The sequence below is a fragment of the Urocitellus parryii genome, chromosome X (genome assembly GCF_045843805.1).
Source record: "Urocitellus parryii isolate mUroPar1 chromosome X, mUroPar1.hap1, whole genome shotgun sequence".
NCBI lineage: Eukaryota > Metazoa > Chordata > Mammalia > Rodentia > Sciuridae > Urocitellus > Urocitellus parryii.
In genome coordinates this window covers 95788231-95804275 of record NC_135547.1, presented here as the reverse complement: position 1 = coordinate 95804275, position 16045 = coordinate 95788231, and the positions used below count along the sequence as shown (strand labels likewise).

Genomic DNA, 16045 nt, shown 5'->3' with positions numbered 1-16045 from the left:
AGTGATCAATATGTAACATACCCTCAATTCTTGGCTCCTTGTGTCCTTAGAATCCTAATTTAACTTTTTTTTTCGAGGGGGAGGCTACTAGGGATTGAACTCAAGGGCACTCAACCACTAAGCCACATTCTCAGCCCTATTTTGTATTTTATTTAGTAACAGGATCTCACTGAATTGCTTAGGACCTTGTTTTTGCTGAGGCTGGCTTTGAACTCTCAACCCTCCTGCCTCAGCCTCCCAGATCACTGGGATTACAGGTGTGCACCATTGTGCCTGGCCTATTTAACGTTTTAGCAGAGATTTCCAGTAAAATGTTCTGTTCACCACATAAATTTGGTATCAAACCAAGCACAATAGAGAGGTTTCTCTCTGAAAGTGGCATCCTTACCATGTAAAATTTAAATGCCAGTACATACATACAGAAGAAGGTTACCAAAAGTCATCTTATTTGCCAATAATGCCTGTAAATATCAGAATCAGGAACCCCTGTGAGCCCCTGTGTTCACAGAGAATCAGAAAGTTACAAGTACAAACATTATACAATTTAGAAGTGTGGATAAAAAACCAATTGCAGAAATGCAACAATCTGTAAGAATAATCACAAAATGGGGCCCAGCAAGCTCTCTCAAGATCAATGCAGAAGTTGCCAGAGACTGGTAAAATCAAAGCAGAAAGATGAGACGACTTCAGGCTTATCCTCAGGACATTTTTATACCACCTGGTTCTCTCTACAGGGAAACCTTGACACAGAGATAAAGGGAACACATCTCTGCAAAGGATTAAAGATAAGTCAGTGCACAAATCATGTCTTAGAGTTTTAACTTGTTCATGACAGTTTAGGGACATAAACAAAAAATACTTTGGGTCAATTTTAAAACTTTTGACTTGGAAGTCAGCTGTGCATTCTGACAGCATCTTTCAACCAAATTGGAATAACTCAAGGTTCTCAGTCAACCCAAATCTCACAACACCTGAGTCATTCCGTAAAGATTCATCTTGTATTGATTTTGTAAGCAGAGAAACTAGAGCTGTGAAATAAGAGGAGATTTCATGCTCATTATTTTATTAACTCTGTGGCTATGTGGCTGTGTAGCTGTGTTGATCTTCTCTCACCAACAAAGCCCATAAGATTCATAGGAAAGAGTTCTTCTCAGTCAGGGTTCTCTAGAGAAACAATTGAGGAAGAGCTGCAGTTCAAATTTGAAAGCGGTCAGTTAGCAGAATTCTCTCTTCTCCAAAGGAAGTCAAATCTGTGTGTGTGTGTGTGTGTGTGAGCGCGCGCGCGCGCGCACACATGTGCATGTGTGCATGCACTGTGTACTTAACACAGGGCTTTGCCCATGATAGGAAAATGCCCTACCACTGACCTACACCCCAGACATAAATCTTTTTCTCTTAAGGCCTCTATTGAATGAAGTTCAAGTGCATTTTGGAGGGTAATCAGCATTATTCCAAGTCTACTGATTTAAATGTTAATCTCATCTTACAAAAAAAAAAAAAAAAAACCTTCACAGAAACATCTAGAATATTTGACCAAATATCTGGGTAGTGGGATCTAGCTAAGTTAAGACATAAAATTAACCACCACATTTCTTATTTATGGAGCTGAAATGTAGTTCAATGGAAGAGTGCTTGACTAGCACATTTGAGGCACTGGGTTCAATCCTCAACCCTATATAAAAATAAATGAATGAAAAAAATTTAAAAATCCCGATATATCAGGGTTGAAGGTCTAACTCAGTGGCATAGCACTTTTCTAGCAGGCACAAGGTCCTGGGTTTGATCCTGAGCACTGAAATTTTTTTTTTAAATAAAACCTCTTCTTATGCTTCCTCCATCAGAGCTCAGCACACAGAAATTACTCGGTAGATATCTGTGGGTTGATCTATAGGATTATTCTCCCCAAAGCAGATGTGAATTCCCATTCTAGCTCTGTCTTTCTTAAATTGACTGACAAAGAGCAAGTCAGTTGCTTAATATCCCAGGGCCCCAGATATCACTCTTTCCAATGTAACCTCCACAGAACCTATCATCTTCCCCCAGGAAGTATTCCAAAGTTACCATAAATAGCTGAGCTAGGCAGTGTGTTAGTTTGTTTTGTGTTGCTGTAACAAAATACCTGAGGCTGGGTAATTTGTAAAGAGTAGCCATTTATTTGGCTCATGGTTTTGGAGGCTGGGAAATCCAAGAGCATAGTGCTGGTGTTTGCTTGGCATCTGTGATGGCCTTTGTATTGCATCGTAAAGTAGTGGAGGGCATCACATGGCAAGACAGAGCAAGTGTGTGTCAGCTCAGGTCTCTCTTCCTCTTCACTAGTCCCAAATCCCTCCCAGAAACCCTACCTCCAAATACCATCCACATATGAATTTGGAGATCGTGTTTCAATGTGAATTTTGGAAGCATTAGTCAAACCATTGCAGTGAGCATCTCTGTTTATGTTTCACCTGCCTCTAACCTCACTGTCCCTGCCTCATGCGTTTATCATTCTGTGTTACTTACTGGACTCTAAGCTGCAAGAGAGCCAACCTCCTTAGAGCAAATCATGGTTCTTCCATTCACTAGCTGTGTTATATTGCTTAACCTCTCTGTGCTTCAGTTCACATGACTGTAAAATGTGATTATAGTAACTACATCAGAGACATATTGGGAAGATGAAATGAGTTGATCCATATAAGTTACTTTAGTCAGTGACTGGCACTTGGAAATTCTCAATGTTGGCGTCATTATTGCAGCTGACATCGTGACAATTATCTTTTATATGCTCAGGACCTGCAGGTGTAGTCCACTGGCACATAGTAGGTTCCCTATATATGTTTGATATCTCATCTTTGTAACATTGAACTTAATATTTGTTTGATACACAATGTCCTGATTTCTAAATTGATATTTTGTACTCTGGTCTTCTACATTAATATTAACATCATTGTTTTAAGCCCCCCATTGAGCCCAGAAACACCATTGACCTCTGCAGATCTCCACCCTCAGAATAGTGCCAGCCCCTGTTCCTCTTTTCTGCCTTTCACATACACACACTTGTTCAAAGGGAATGACACTGTGTCCCATAGGTAAAGGCAATATGAAACATGAAACCACAAGCAGGTTGAATAGCCACCCCTGACATGGGAAGAATAGCACCAATTTTGTTTGAAAATCCCTTAAGACAAAGATGGAGGGGAAGAAGTTCATACTCAGCTAAATAATTTAATTATTTAGATTTCTGTTGTTGTTGTTTGATTTCATAAGCATATTGGTTCTGCCAGAAATGCCCAGCATATGACTTGAAGAAGAGTGTGAGCCCAGCAAATTTGGCTAACACATGTTTGCTGGTCATCACCAAGGCCTGCCCCCAATAGCCATGGTAGGTACACAAAGAAAATTATTTCAGAAAGAGAGAATTTCAATTTGACTCATGGAACCTAGCTGAGAAAAGATGAAGGATAAGTTTTGGATAAGGGCAGTTTCAACTGACAAATCATAATACACACGGAGCCCCACTCAATAACAGTATCCTGTTCCACTGTCTACATTAATCTTCCACTTGGAACACCTTGTGAAATGGGTATTTCTCCACCACACTTCCCTCTCTTCCCCAGGGATAAGATCTTTGTCTAGTACGGGTCATGTGGAAGTGGTGTAATAGGGTCTGGAGGGCCCCTTCCAATGTTTCATTTGACAGATTCTAGCTCAGTGGCCCAGTTGAAATGTCAACCCAGCTGAAGTATAGAGACTCTTTTTCAATGGAGTCCCAAACACAGTGAGAGTTCCCCAACAGCAAAGCAATGATATCAGAGACCAGCTGCCAAAACCCTCCTAATTATGGAATACTCTTAGAAATCGGGTGTGTTTAGACCCCCAAAATCAGTGGAAAGTGATCTCCATAAATGACTCTGTATGAATAAATTGAAACTAAATTATATGTAAAAAGCACCATTTAGAAGAAGCATCTTGTAGGCTCTAATTTACTAACAGTCCTCAGTGGTCACATCCAAAGAGATAATGGCTTAGCTTATCTAGATTCATAAAAGCAAGTATTCTTTTATAAGACTAGGAAAAGCTTCTATTAAACACAGGAAAGATCTATTGTTACACTCATTTAAAAAAATCTTCAGGATCAGGGAATAATCAAGATAGGGAGGGAAATGTCTAAGTTCTTAAGTTTACCCAAGCAAAGCCACTGTAAGGTGATTGAACTTCTGATTTGGCCATGGGAGAAAGAGTTCACCGATTGTTACTAGTTTGAACACTGTCCAAGGAGGCTTGTCCTTCTGAAGAAATCATTTAAAAAAAACTCAGAATAAGCCCCCAGGTCAGGATGTACCTGTTACAAAGTCCAACTTTATCCAACATTTTTGTTTTATCCTCAAAATAGCCCGGTGAGGTAGCCCAGTAGAAGTTAATGACTTAACTTTAAATGACTAGTTTAGGATCTCATAGCTCAAGAGCAGAAGCTACTGGAAATTCAATTTAATTTATAGTATCTGTGTAGGTCAAAAGTGTATGTGCATGTGTACGTGTGGGGGGTGTGTGTAGAATGGGGTATTCTGACAATTGTCAGGAAACATTCATTAGCCCATAAACACACAGTGATGCCTCATGTAAAAATCCCTATGATAAAAATCATCTGTAGCAAACATGTTGAGAAAGGAACATCAACATAGGAATTTTGGTATTTGAAAGGAAGTTGTCCTCTGGGCTCCCTAGAAGGAACAGTGAAGTGGAAACAGGGACAAAGAGATGATAGGAGTTCTAAACAATCCAGAGCTCTATAGGGGACACTTCAAGGAGAATGAGTACTTGTGAAAGAGTCAGAAAGGACTGAAGAGCATATATCCCCACTGCTGTGCCTAGTCAGGAGCTACACTTGATGTAAATGGCCACACACATATGCACATACACATGCACACATGTATGAATATGCATGTATGTTTTATCCATTGTGGAATTCTAGATGGCAAAAACAACTATAAAAATAATTATTCACAATCCTGCCAAGAAAAAAATCCATCTTGGCTTATTAACACTTCAAAATATTTCTTTTATTCTTTCATTCATTTTATACACTTTACAATTGAGGTCTTCTGGTGCATGCAATTATTGTCCTTCTAATTTTCAGTCAATGTTATATCCTAAATACTTCCCATTCCAGTCATTGATGCTTGTTAAGCATACTTTTCTTGATTATTACATAATATTCCATAATATGCAGAGTCTAGCAGTTCTCAAACTGGGGTTTAAAGACCTTTTAGGGTTCCTGAAATGCACCTATGGTGTAGTTGAGGTTCTCCTTTTCTCCAACACATCCATACAAGGGAAAATTTTCTTCATATATTCCAGCCAAAATAACAGATTGCAACAGAAAGAATGCCAAAGCATATATGAAAATCCAGATGTCCTATTAAGCCAGATGGGAACAGTACACAAGAATGTAAGTTAATGCCACTCATTCTTTTGTGCTTTAGAAACCAGCTTTTTCATAAAAATAGACTATGTTAATTTGTAATAGTACTATTATGATTATTTTAAATGGGTTAGTAAATATTTTAAAGATTCACTATTTCAGTTTCTAGTATGGGAAATATAGATAAATAGAGTCATGTCAACCAAAGCTACCTGGGATTCTTAATAATTTTAAAGAATGTAAAAGTTTGAGAGGTGCTAATATAGAACCTCATGAGAAGGGATGGTATTTTAAGAGACTAACAGAATTTACTCAAATTGGCTCTGAAATGTGATAGCTATCTGATTACAGGCAAATTACTCAACATTTATAAGCTTATCTTTATTTTATTTATTCATTTATTTTGCAGTGCTAGGGAAGGAACTGAGGGTCTTGAGCATTCTAGGCAAATCCTCTACCCCAGTCACACATGTAATCTTTATTTTTTCTTATCTTTAGAATAAGAATCATGGTACCTATCTCAAATTTGTGTGGTAGGAATGAACTGAGATTATACACAGCACGGAGAGTACACACGCTAGATGAATGTTGCTGATGGTTTTGTGATTGTGATAAATGAACTGTCATTTATACAATCACTTCTTGCTCATAAATCCATGTTCCCATTATTATTAATCTTTTTAATACAAATCTTTTAATCTGAATTCTTAGCATGAAGATTTATGTTTGGGCTTTTTTAAAACAAACTTGCTGAAAACCAGCAACCAAACTAATGCTCATGTGACCTTATTTTACAGCCTGTAAAGACTTGTCATGTTCAGTAAAGACATCTGAACTCTGCCTTCTAGAATCTTTACTTAACAAAAACAGGCTGGCTTGAGGAGGCAAGCATTTCTAATATCAACTTCAATGATTCATGTGTCCTGTCCTCCTGACTTTTGTTCTGGAAGCGAAGACCTCAAACCCCAATTTTTGTCAAATTAGAGAAGCCCCTTTGCCATCTTACACTTGATGCTGGCCCCAGTCCCTGCCAATAAGGACAGGTGGTCTAGTCCTTCTTAGATCCAGATCCTGGGGAAAGACATCTTTCTCTCAGGATGTCTCCTCTGATACCCATGGAAACATTTTTAGCCATGGGGACCTAGGGTAGGGTGCCTGTCCCTCTATAACTCAATCAGTTTTACAGCCACCAACTAGGGCTATGCCTGGGCCATAAACTAATTTGGAGGACTTTTCCATGGGATAAGAGAGTGGGGAATATTTGCTTAAGACTCTTCTTAAGCAAATATTTCCCTCCTCTGTTCACATGCCTTCTTTGTGGCCCTCATTCATCTTTCTGAGTGCCCAGACCTGGCATCAACACTGTCTTCTTATTGCACCAAACCATGGGAAAGTCTGTGTTTTGGGGATCTGCCAGAAGCACCCCAGCATGCAAAAGGCCTGTGATTATTCATATAGGGATCAATGGGGGAATTTGGGGATAAGAAAAATAAGCAAAGCCCTGCAGTAATAATAACAAAAATGAAACCAATAACATTGAATACTCCTCTATATAGGCCCTGTATGGTACATATTACATGTACTCTGTGCACTTCACAATGACCCTATGAGACAGTCACAATATGGTCATTTTCATATGGAGAAACTGAGGCAGAGAAGGAGATGAAATAATTATCAGTTGCCTTAATTCTTACACCAATAAGTGGTGGCAAGATTTCAATTCAGACATTCAGAGGTCAATGCTTTTGATCCTGGAGCTTCCTACCTTCTTAATTATATTGTCAGACACTGAGCTAACAGTTTAAATTAAATTATTTAGTTTAATACTCACAACAAGCCAGTGAGTAATTGTGTGTTAATAGTGTATTTTATTTTGCAGATAACTTCCAAAGCACAGAGAGATGAGGTAACTCAAAGTTGCTTGACTGGGTGTGGTAGGATCACAATTTAACCTCAGGCTTGTGTATTTAGAGTTCAAGTTCTTTTTTAAAAAGAGCTTTATTGAAGCATGATTGATTTGATATACAATAAACTGCACATAGGAGTGATAGAGCTTGAATTTCAGCTTTATGAGCTGGGACAAGGACTCCTCTGAAAATTTGCTGAAGCCATGGAGTCTCTCCAGTAGAGTGCACATATATAGTAATTTTGTATATACTGACAAAAGAATGTACTTTAAGCTTATCTGTGCTCCCCCACAAAGTTCCAGAATTTGAGACTAAGAAAGCCTAATAACAATATCGACAGTTTTCTGTGATTCACAAGCAACCAGAACACTTATTCTCCACAAATGGGAAGGTAACATAGTATAACCACTTTGGGAAACTGTTTGGCACTATCTACTAAAGCTGTGTATACACATAACTTTGACTCACAACACCATGTAGCAATGACAATGAACCATCCAGCTACCCCTAAAAACATGGGTGTGAATTCCAGTTATAGGTTCACAACCTACACTCAAAAACTAAATACTGCAGAATTCCATTTCATATAAAGTTTGAAAACAGGCAAAATCATCTATGGTGATGGAAGTTGATACAGCAGTTATCCTTGAGGACAGGGTAATGTCTGTAAGGGAACATGAGGAGGTCTCTGGGAACTGGTGATGTTCTGTTTCTTGGCCTGAGTACTGGCTTCATGGCTGTGTTCACTTTATGAACATTTATGAAGCTGCTGCTCATTTACGTTTTATCCCTTTTTCTGTATGTATATAATATATAAATAAAAATTTACCTACTAGGGCTAGCAATGTAACCTAGTGTTTGAAGTGCTTGCCTAGCATGTGTATGAGTCCTGGATTTAATCCCCAGTACAACCAAAGAAAATTACCTACTCAGAATTGAATTATACATTCTAAGTGGATAAGTTGATTATATCTCAATTAAGCTGTTAAAAAAGAATGGTTGATGTAACTTCTGAATCATGGGTGAGGTTATTAGCAGCCAGCAAAAGAGAAGAGTCCTGCACTGTCTTAAGAAATATAGATTTATTGATTACCCAAGTGGAAAGGAATTTCAACTTTCATTTTGACCCAGCCAACACCAATAGACTGATATGGAGCCAAGATTCCTGCAATCTGATGCACTGAGATGGCACCCAGATCACTAGACAGGTCCCTTCTTGGAAAAGGATGTTCAATGTCCACACATTACATAACTGACTCCCTCAGACAGAAAGGAGAGGAAGGGTTTTAAAAAATCACATTCCTGTTTGGATTCCAGTTGCACTGAATTTGAAGTGGCCACCATTATCTGTGACACAGATATTGTAGATTTCCTGTGTCCTGATGGTGGTGGAAAGGCCACCCTGAGGAAAGAGATTCACAATTTTCAGAGTCCAGAATGGGCTGATGTTGTGTTTGATGCCTCTTAGCATTAGATGCTCATTTCTTAAGTAGATGAGCTTCCATACCATCCTCAGTGGCTGTTAACAAGAGTCTGAGTTCTTTAAGAGTAGTATTTCTCCTGGAAGAATCCAGACTCAATCTCTATTTTAACTATGGACTGAAATGACTCTTTGGGGAGTTGGATGAATTTCATTAATTGATTGTACTCCTTTTTACATCCCCATTACTTTTATTGCCAATGATAATCCATTCATCAGTAAAGCACAGATTGTCTAAAATTAGTTGCTTAAACATCACCTGTGACTTCTCTTTCTCCACTTTCATGCATAGTCAGTACATTTAAAATATATCTAGAATCCAACCACTTCTCACTTCCTTGACTGAAAGCTCCCTGGTTAAAGCCACTATCAGCTCTGATCTTTATTACTTCACTAATTTCCTAAGTTCTCTCCATGATTCCACCTTTAGCTCCAAGAATGTCTCCTCCAAAACTCACATTCAAATTTAACTGCCACCATGATGGTATTATGAGGGGAAACCTTTAAGATATGATTATGTCATGGGAATGGAAATTATCATAGAAGTGGGTTAGTAATCATGGGAGTGGGTTCCTGATAAATGGGATATGTTCAGCCTGATTTTTCTCTGTCTTAAGCCTGCTGGCTTGCCCTTCCACCATGTTACAATGCAGCACAGAGGCCCTCATGAAATGCCAGTGTCAGGCTCTCAGATTTCCCAGACTCTAGAACCATGAGCCAAAGAAATCTCTATTCTTTACAAATTATTTAGCCTGTGGTACTCCATTATAGCAGAAGAAAGTGGACTAACCCAGTAAGATATAATTAAGAGCATGTCACTCTTTAACCAATTTCCTCTAATGGCTTTTTATCACATCTATAGGAAATCCAAAGTGCTTGCCATTTTCAACAAGGCTGACATACTTCTCTTTCCTCATCTACCACCTTCTTACTTTCTTCACTTGTCTCCTTGTTATTCCTTAGATTAAAAAAAAAAAGAGTTTATACCTGCCTCAGGGCCTTTGTACTTCTCATCCCCTCTTCCAGGAACACTTTTTTTATTTTGGTGCTGGGCATTAAACCTGGGGTGTTCTGAGCTATATTCTCATTCATTTTCATTTTTTATTTTGAGACAAGGTCTCATCAAATTACTGAAGCTGGCCTCAAATTTTTGATCCTTCTACCTCAAGTCTTCTGAGTCACTGGGATTATAGACATGTCCCTGCTCAGTTCAGGAACACTTTTTTGCCAAATATTCACATGGCTACTCCTTCATGTCATTCAAATAACGAAGTAGTACTTTACTTTCTCATTCAAACACTCCTCAATTTATTTCCTCAAATGCCACTATTCAAATGTTTTTGTGTTGACCTTTATAATTGTTCATGGCAACTGAGACTATATATTATATTCATTCCTGTATGTGTTTCATGTACTTCCCACAAACATAGACATTTTCATCTCCCTTTAAAAATAAGGCACTTAGTCCTTTGGCTGCTGTGTGTGCTGTTGGCAGGAAGCCCCTGAAACTCAGTCTCCAGAGATTTCCACAGTCATTTTGCTCAAGTTAATAATGCTTTCTCTGGGAAGCTCACTTCCAAAGACTGAGTGACAGGAAAATATCAAGGCCTTGCCCTCTTGGCCTGCTCAGGAAAGCCCTAAAGGGTCATCCCATCTTCAGTGCAGAGTTAGCTGAGGCTTCCACTGAAACTACTTCAATCTGACTTCTCCCTCTGCTACAGCTGTGGATCCTCAGAGCTAAGAAGCCTCTGCATGCACTTCTCCATCTCCTGTGATGGCCACTCATTAGACTAAGCATAGCAGACTACAGCAGTATCTCAATCCCATGGTTCTGGAATGGCCAAGACCTCATGAGAAACTTCTGGAAATAGGTCCAATGGAACCTCATTTGAAAATAGGGATGTTTTCTTTTGGGAGTTTGGTGGGGACAACCCAATCTTCTCCATGATCCTCAACAGGGAATGGGAAATACAACAATGACTGCTCAATACAGACTCAAGTGAACAGATTGAAGACAATATTTTTTGCCATGTTTAGAGTCTTGAAAAGGGGAACTTGAGATGAGAAAGTTTGTAATCAAATCCAAGGCCCATAGGAAAAACTTACTTTTATATCATAGATCACAATTTCAAAATACCACTAATGTTCATATAATAAAGGTTTGTGCAATGAAGAAGAGTGAATTTGTGATCTTAAAAAATATCTAAGGGCCTAAGAAGCAACAATTCCTGTATATTTTGAGTTATTTAGGAAAGAATCTTGGAGGTAAAATCCACATAATCTTCAAGTTTAAATGTTTAAATATTTTCTTCCACACATTTTTATCATATTCTGCTAACTATATTTGCTTAATTATAATTCTTAAATTAGAGAAAAGATCATTTTAGTCTCACTATAAGATTTCATAAAATCTTCCATAAATAATTTACACCAAAGTTGGTTTTCCCAGATCTCATATTCTAGTTTAATTAAAAAATATAATGTGGCTATTCACAGATAAAATATTAACATAATGCTTATTTAAATAGACATTAAGAATGTAATGGTCATCATTATCCAAAATACATATATGAAGATATGAGTTGATGTGAACATACTTTAAATACAAACAGAGATGAAAAATTGTGCTCTCTATGTGTAATAAGAATTGTAATGCATTCTTCTGTCATGTATTTAAAAAATAAGATCAATTAAAAAAAGAATTGTACATTTTTGGGTTTGTACAGATATGTTCTGGTTTGGAAAATTTCAATTCAAACTTTAAGTGATTCTTTTTTTCCCCCAATACCAAGGATGGAACCCAGGGCCTTGAACATGCTAAGCAAACACTCTACCATTGAGTTACATCACCAGCCTTTTTTTAAAAAAAAATTATTTTGAGGCAAAGTCTCAATAATATGCTGAGGCTGGCCTTGAACTTGTGGCCCTCCTGCCTCAGACTCCCAAGTTGCTGGGATTATAGATAGGCATGTGCCATCGTGACCAGCTTAAAGTGATTTTTTATCATGATTATATTGTAAGCCACTAAAGAAAGAGAATGAAACACAATAGCATTGGGACAAAAAGGACACTCAGTGTCATAATCATTGTAAACCCTTATTTTATCCAAACACCTGAATCCACTTGTGAAAGATCCATTTTGGGCTTGAAGGCATAACTTGGTGGTAGAGCAAGGCCCTGGGTTCTATCCCCAACACTGCAAAAAAAATCATTTTTGCCTACATATACATGCTATTAGAGATCAGAGAACAGCTGTGACAACCAAAATCTCAGCAGGTAACCATGAACTCAGGCATGCAACAAGCTGTCTGGGTCTCTGTAAATGATGTGGATGCAGATAGAGCCAACATTGTGGAGATATTGAGGACAAACAATGAGATAATGTATCTATGTCTCTTACCATAGTGCTGAGCACATAGTAAGTGTGTAAATATTGACTAATATCATCATTAGTGTCCCTATATTTTTCCTTCCACAAAAGGTATTGCCAACTTTCATTTGGAATATGGGAGCCTTGGATCAAGAAACAAACTCATTTTAATTCTGTGACTTTAGGTAAGTTATATCTCTGATGTTTTCTGGGCAGCTCACTTCCATTTTCCAGATGATTTTGCAAAATATAGATAGCAACACCTACCTTCAGGGTTGTGGCAGGGATTAAATGAGTTGATATATGCAGAATTATTAGAAAGATATAAATTATTATTGGTATCATGACTTTAATTATGAATTCCCTTTCCACAAACATCTTGAGCCTCCCATAACCCTCTAGGGCAATTTTGTTGTATGAACCCACAGACTTGGTAATAGAAATCTCAAAGCTTCCCATCCTTATAGTATTGCTGAACATGCTGAGATTTACCAGCAGAAAAAATAAATCCTGAAGTGCTCAACTTAGTATCCCCTTGTCTGGAAAAGAGCTCATTTGGTGACATTACGTAGCAAGCCCTCTCTGAATCTCCAGGCCTGGACCCTGAACTCCAGCCTCAAACAACAGATCAGCTAATCCAAAACAACTGTAGCCTCTTTGGGGTCACAGGTGCCGGATGACAGGTGTGTCCCTTGTCTTTCAAAGATATTATCCGAATGCTTTTGATGTCCCTGAAATATACTGAGTAATAAGAAGATGAAAAAGCTCTTTGTAACCTGGGTCCAAGTCTAGCACAATAAAAAAGGAGGTAGGGAGAGTAAGAAATAGAAAAAACTGACATTTAAAACAAATGTTTTTTTTTCTTAAAAAACAGGTTTTTCCTTAGATTTTGATTATCTTTGGGTTACCAGACTATCATTTTAAAATCTAAGGACATGTGATGATCTAAGTCTGGAAAAAAATATGTATAAAAAGTAAGTTATCAAAAAAAATTTGTCCTTGATTTTAGTAAAGTGAGGGAAAAGGAGTGACATTCTAAAGGAGGAAAGATCAGTGGAGTAGAAGAAGGTGACTGGAGGGAGGAATGAATGATGGGGAAGGGAGGAAATGAGGAATGAATCTGACAAAAATTATACTATGTGCATGTATAAATATACCGCAGGGAATTCCATCTTTGTGTGTGTCTATAAAACATCAATCAATAATAAATAAGTAGAAGGAAGATCAGTAGAGTATAGGAAGAATACAGGAAGAGGGGAAGAAAAGAGAAACACAGGGGTCTGAAATGGAGCAAGTTAAATTCCATGTACATATTCTGATATCAAAATGAATGCAACTAGTATGTACAACTATAATGCACTAATGAAAGCATTACAAATTCATTCCTAAAGGGTTTCTCTAATATATAAGATAAAATAATCATGATGAAAGTATCTGATATTTAAAAAGTAATTTCATATATTGTCATACTTAATTTTCATGGTAACACCAGGAGGGAGAAACTTTACAGACTATAAATTGAAGCTCCTAAAATATATTAAATTACATGCCCAGAGTCCATGGTGAATTTACTGGTACTCCAGAAATTTAAGAGGTCTGTGACTCCACAATAACATGCCTTCTTCTCAAGAAAGATTATATGAGATGGAAATTCATGACCTTGAATTTATCCAAGAACAAAATATATTCTTTTCTCTGCTGAATCACTCATTCAGTGCCAAGCTTGGCCTCTGATTAATGTTTATAGGTACAAGCTTTATACTCCATAAGCTATTGGGAAGAAATGCTGACTGTCTTTGGCAGTACAAACCAAAATGATGATTCACTTAGACGTGTCAGAAGACTCCTTCTAAAGGAGTTAAATGCTGTGAAATAAAAACTCCACTTAAAATCAATCAAAAGAGATTTCATGTACAAATGCAAATGTTTTCTTGGTCCCAAAAGGAGCTTTGCTGCTATGAACATTAATCTCTAGTGTTGAAATTGTGTTGACTTAAGGAAGATTCACTTGTTGAGGTAGGAAGAAGGGCGTTGAACAGTTGCTGATGAAAAGAACATCCTGGTAACTAGTAGAGAAATGACATGGCAGGGGAAACCCAGAGTGTGGTTTGGATAAAGCAAGAGACAAATTTGGCAAATAAACAACTTGTGAAGTTTACATGGAAGACACTTTAAGAGAATTCAAACTGTAACAACTGGACTGTGAAGAAAGGGCTATTTCAAAGGCATATGCTTATGTGAAAAAAAAATGTTCAAGAGGAGGTTCCTAAGGGATATTTTTGATCAGCACCCATATCATATTTTTTTTAAATCACCACTATCACCACTTCAAAATAAGCATCATTCATGAGCAAGAAGAAAGTGTTATGAGAAATAAGGATTGTAATAAGTAGGTATAGTAGTCAGCTTTCTGTCACTAAAACAAAATACCTGAGATTATCAACTTGAATAGAGAAAAGGCTCACAGTTGTGTAGATTTCAGTCCAGGAGCAAATGGCACCATATCCTTGGACCTGTGGCAAGGCAATAAATCATGGAAGACATGCAGAACCCTTACCTCTAGCCAGTGGGGGAAGGAAGACGAGAAGAAGAGGAAGGGACTGGTGCCCTACTATCTGCTGTCATTGCACATCCACAATGACCAAAAGGCCTCCCACAAGGCTCTACCTCTTAAAGGTTTCACAACCTCCCAATAATTCCAAGGTAGGAGTCTAAAGCTTTAACATATGAGCCTTAGGAAACACTAAAGATCTAAGCTATAGCAGCAAGCATCGTAATCATCACCATTATCAGCACCATCATCATTGCCACCTCCATCATTATCATTATCATCATGGCTAACACTTTGTAAGTATTTGCTGAATGCTTTCAAGTATTTTATACATTTCATTCATTTCTCTCAATGACACTATGAGAAAGCTGTTATTATTAGTTTTAAAATTACAAAACAGAGGCAGAGAGGTGAAGAAACTTGCCTCAAATCACATAGCCAATAAATTGTGATTCTGAAATTCAAATTCATGCCCTCTAGGCTCTAAATCTATGATATATCAATCTGCATATTATTACAGATGTGCTTATTATTATGTCTTTTTTAAATATTTAGTTTTTAGTTGTAGACGGACACAATACCTTTATTTATTTATTTTTATGTAGTGCTAAAGATTGAACCCAGGGCCTCACAAATGCTAGGCTCTACCACTGAACCACAACCCCAGTCCCTTATTATGTCTTTTGACTTGCCTAAGAAAATACAAGGCTAACCACCATATGACCCAGCTATACCACTCCTCAGTGTGTATCCTAAAGTTAAAGTCATCATACTATAGTGGTACATGCTTATCCATGTTTATAGCAGCACATTCCACAATAGCCAAACTATGGAGCTAGTGTGTAAGTATACAGCAACAAGTGAATGGATATAGAAAATGTGATATATATATATATATATATATATATATATATATACACACACACAATGAAGTTCTTTGCAGCCATAAAAATAATGAAATTATGTCATTTGTAGGAAAATGGATGGAACTAGGGACCATTATGTTAGGTGAAATTAAGCCAAACTCAGAAGGTCAAGGTCATATGTTGTCTCTCATATGTGGAAGATAGAGAGGAAAAAGGCAAAGAAAGGTGGTGCAGTGGGGATGTCATGAAAATCAAAGGGCAATCAGTAGAGGAAAGGGACCAGGAGGTGAGAGGTGGGGAGGGAGCAGGGAAGTGCTAGGGAGTGATATTGGTCAAATTATATTGTTAAACTGTGTGTGTGTATGAATATGTAACAACAAATCCCACCATTAGGTACAACTATAACTTACCAATAAAAATGGGGGAAAAATACAAGGCTATGAGTAGCTCTGATATGATAATGCCTACATATC

At 37.6% G+C, this 16045-nt stretch overlaps 1 protein-coding gene across 1 annotated transcript in view; it reads right to left on the bottom strand.

Annotated features, from left to right (window-relative positions):
* Maob (monoamine oxidase B) overlaps positions 1-16045 on the bottom strand; it is a 107210-nt gene that overhangs the window by 30146 nt on the left and 61019 nt on the right. The window lies entirely within an intron of this gene.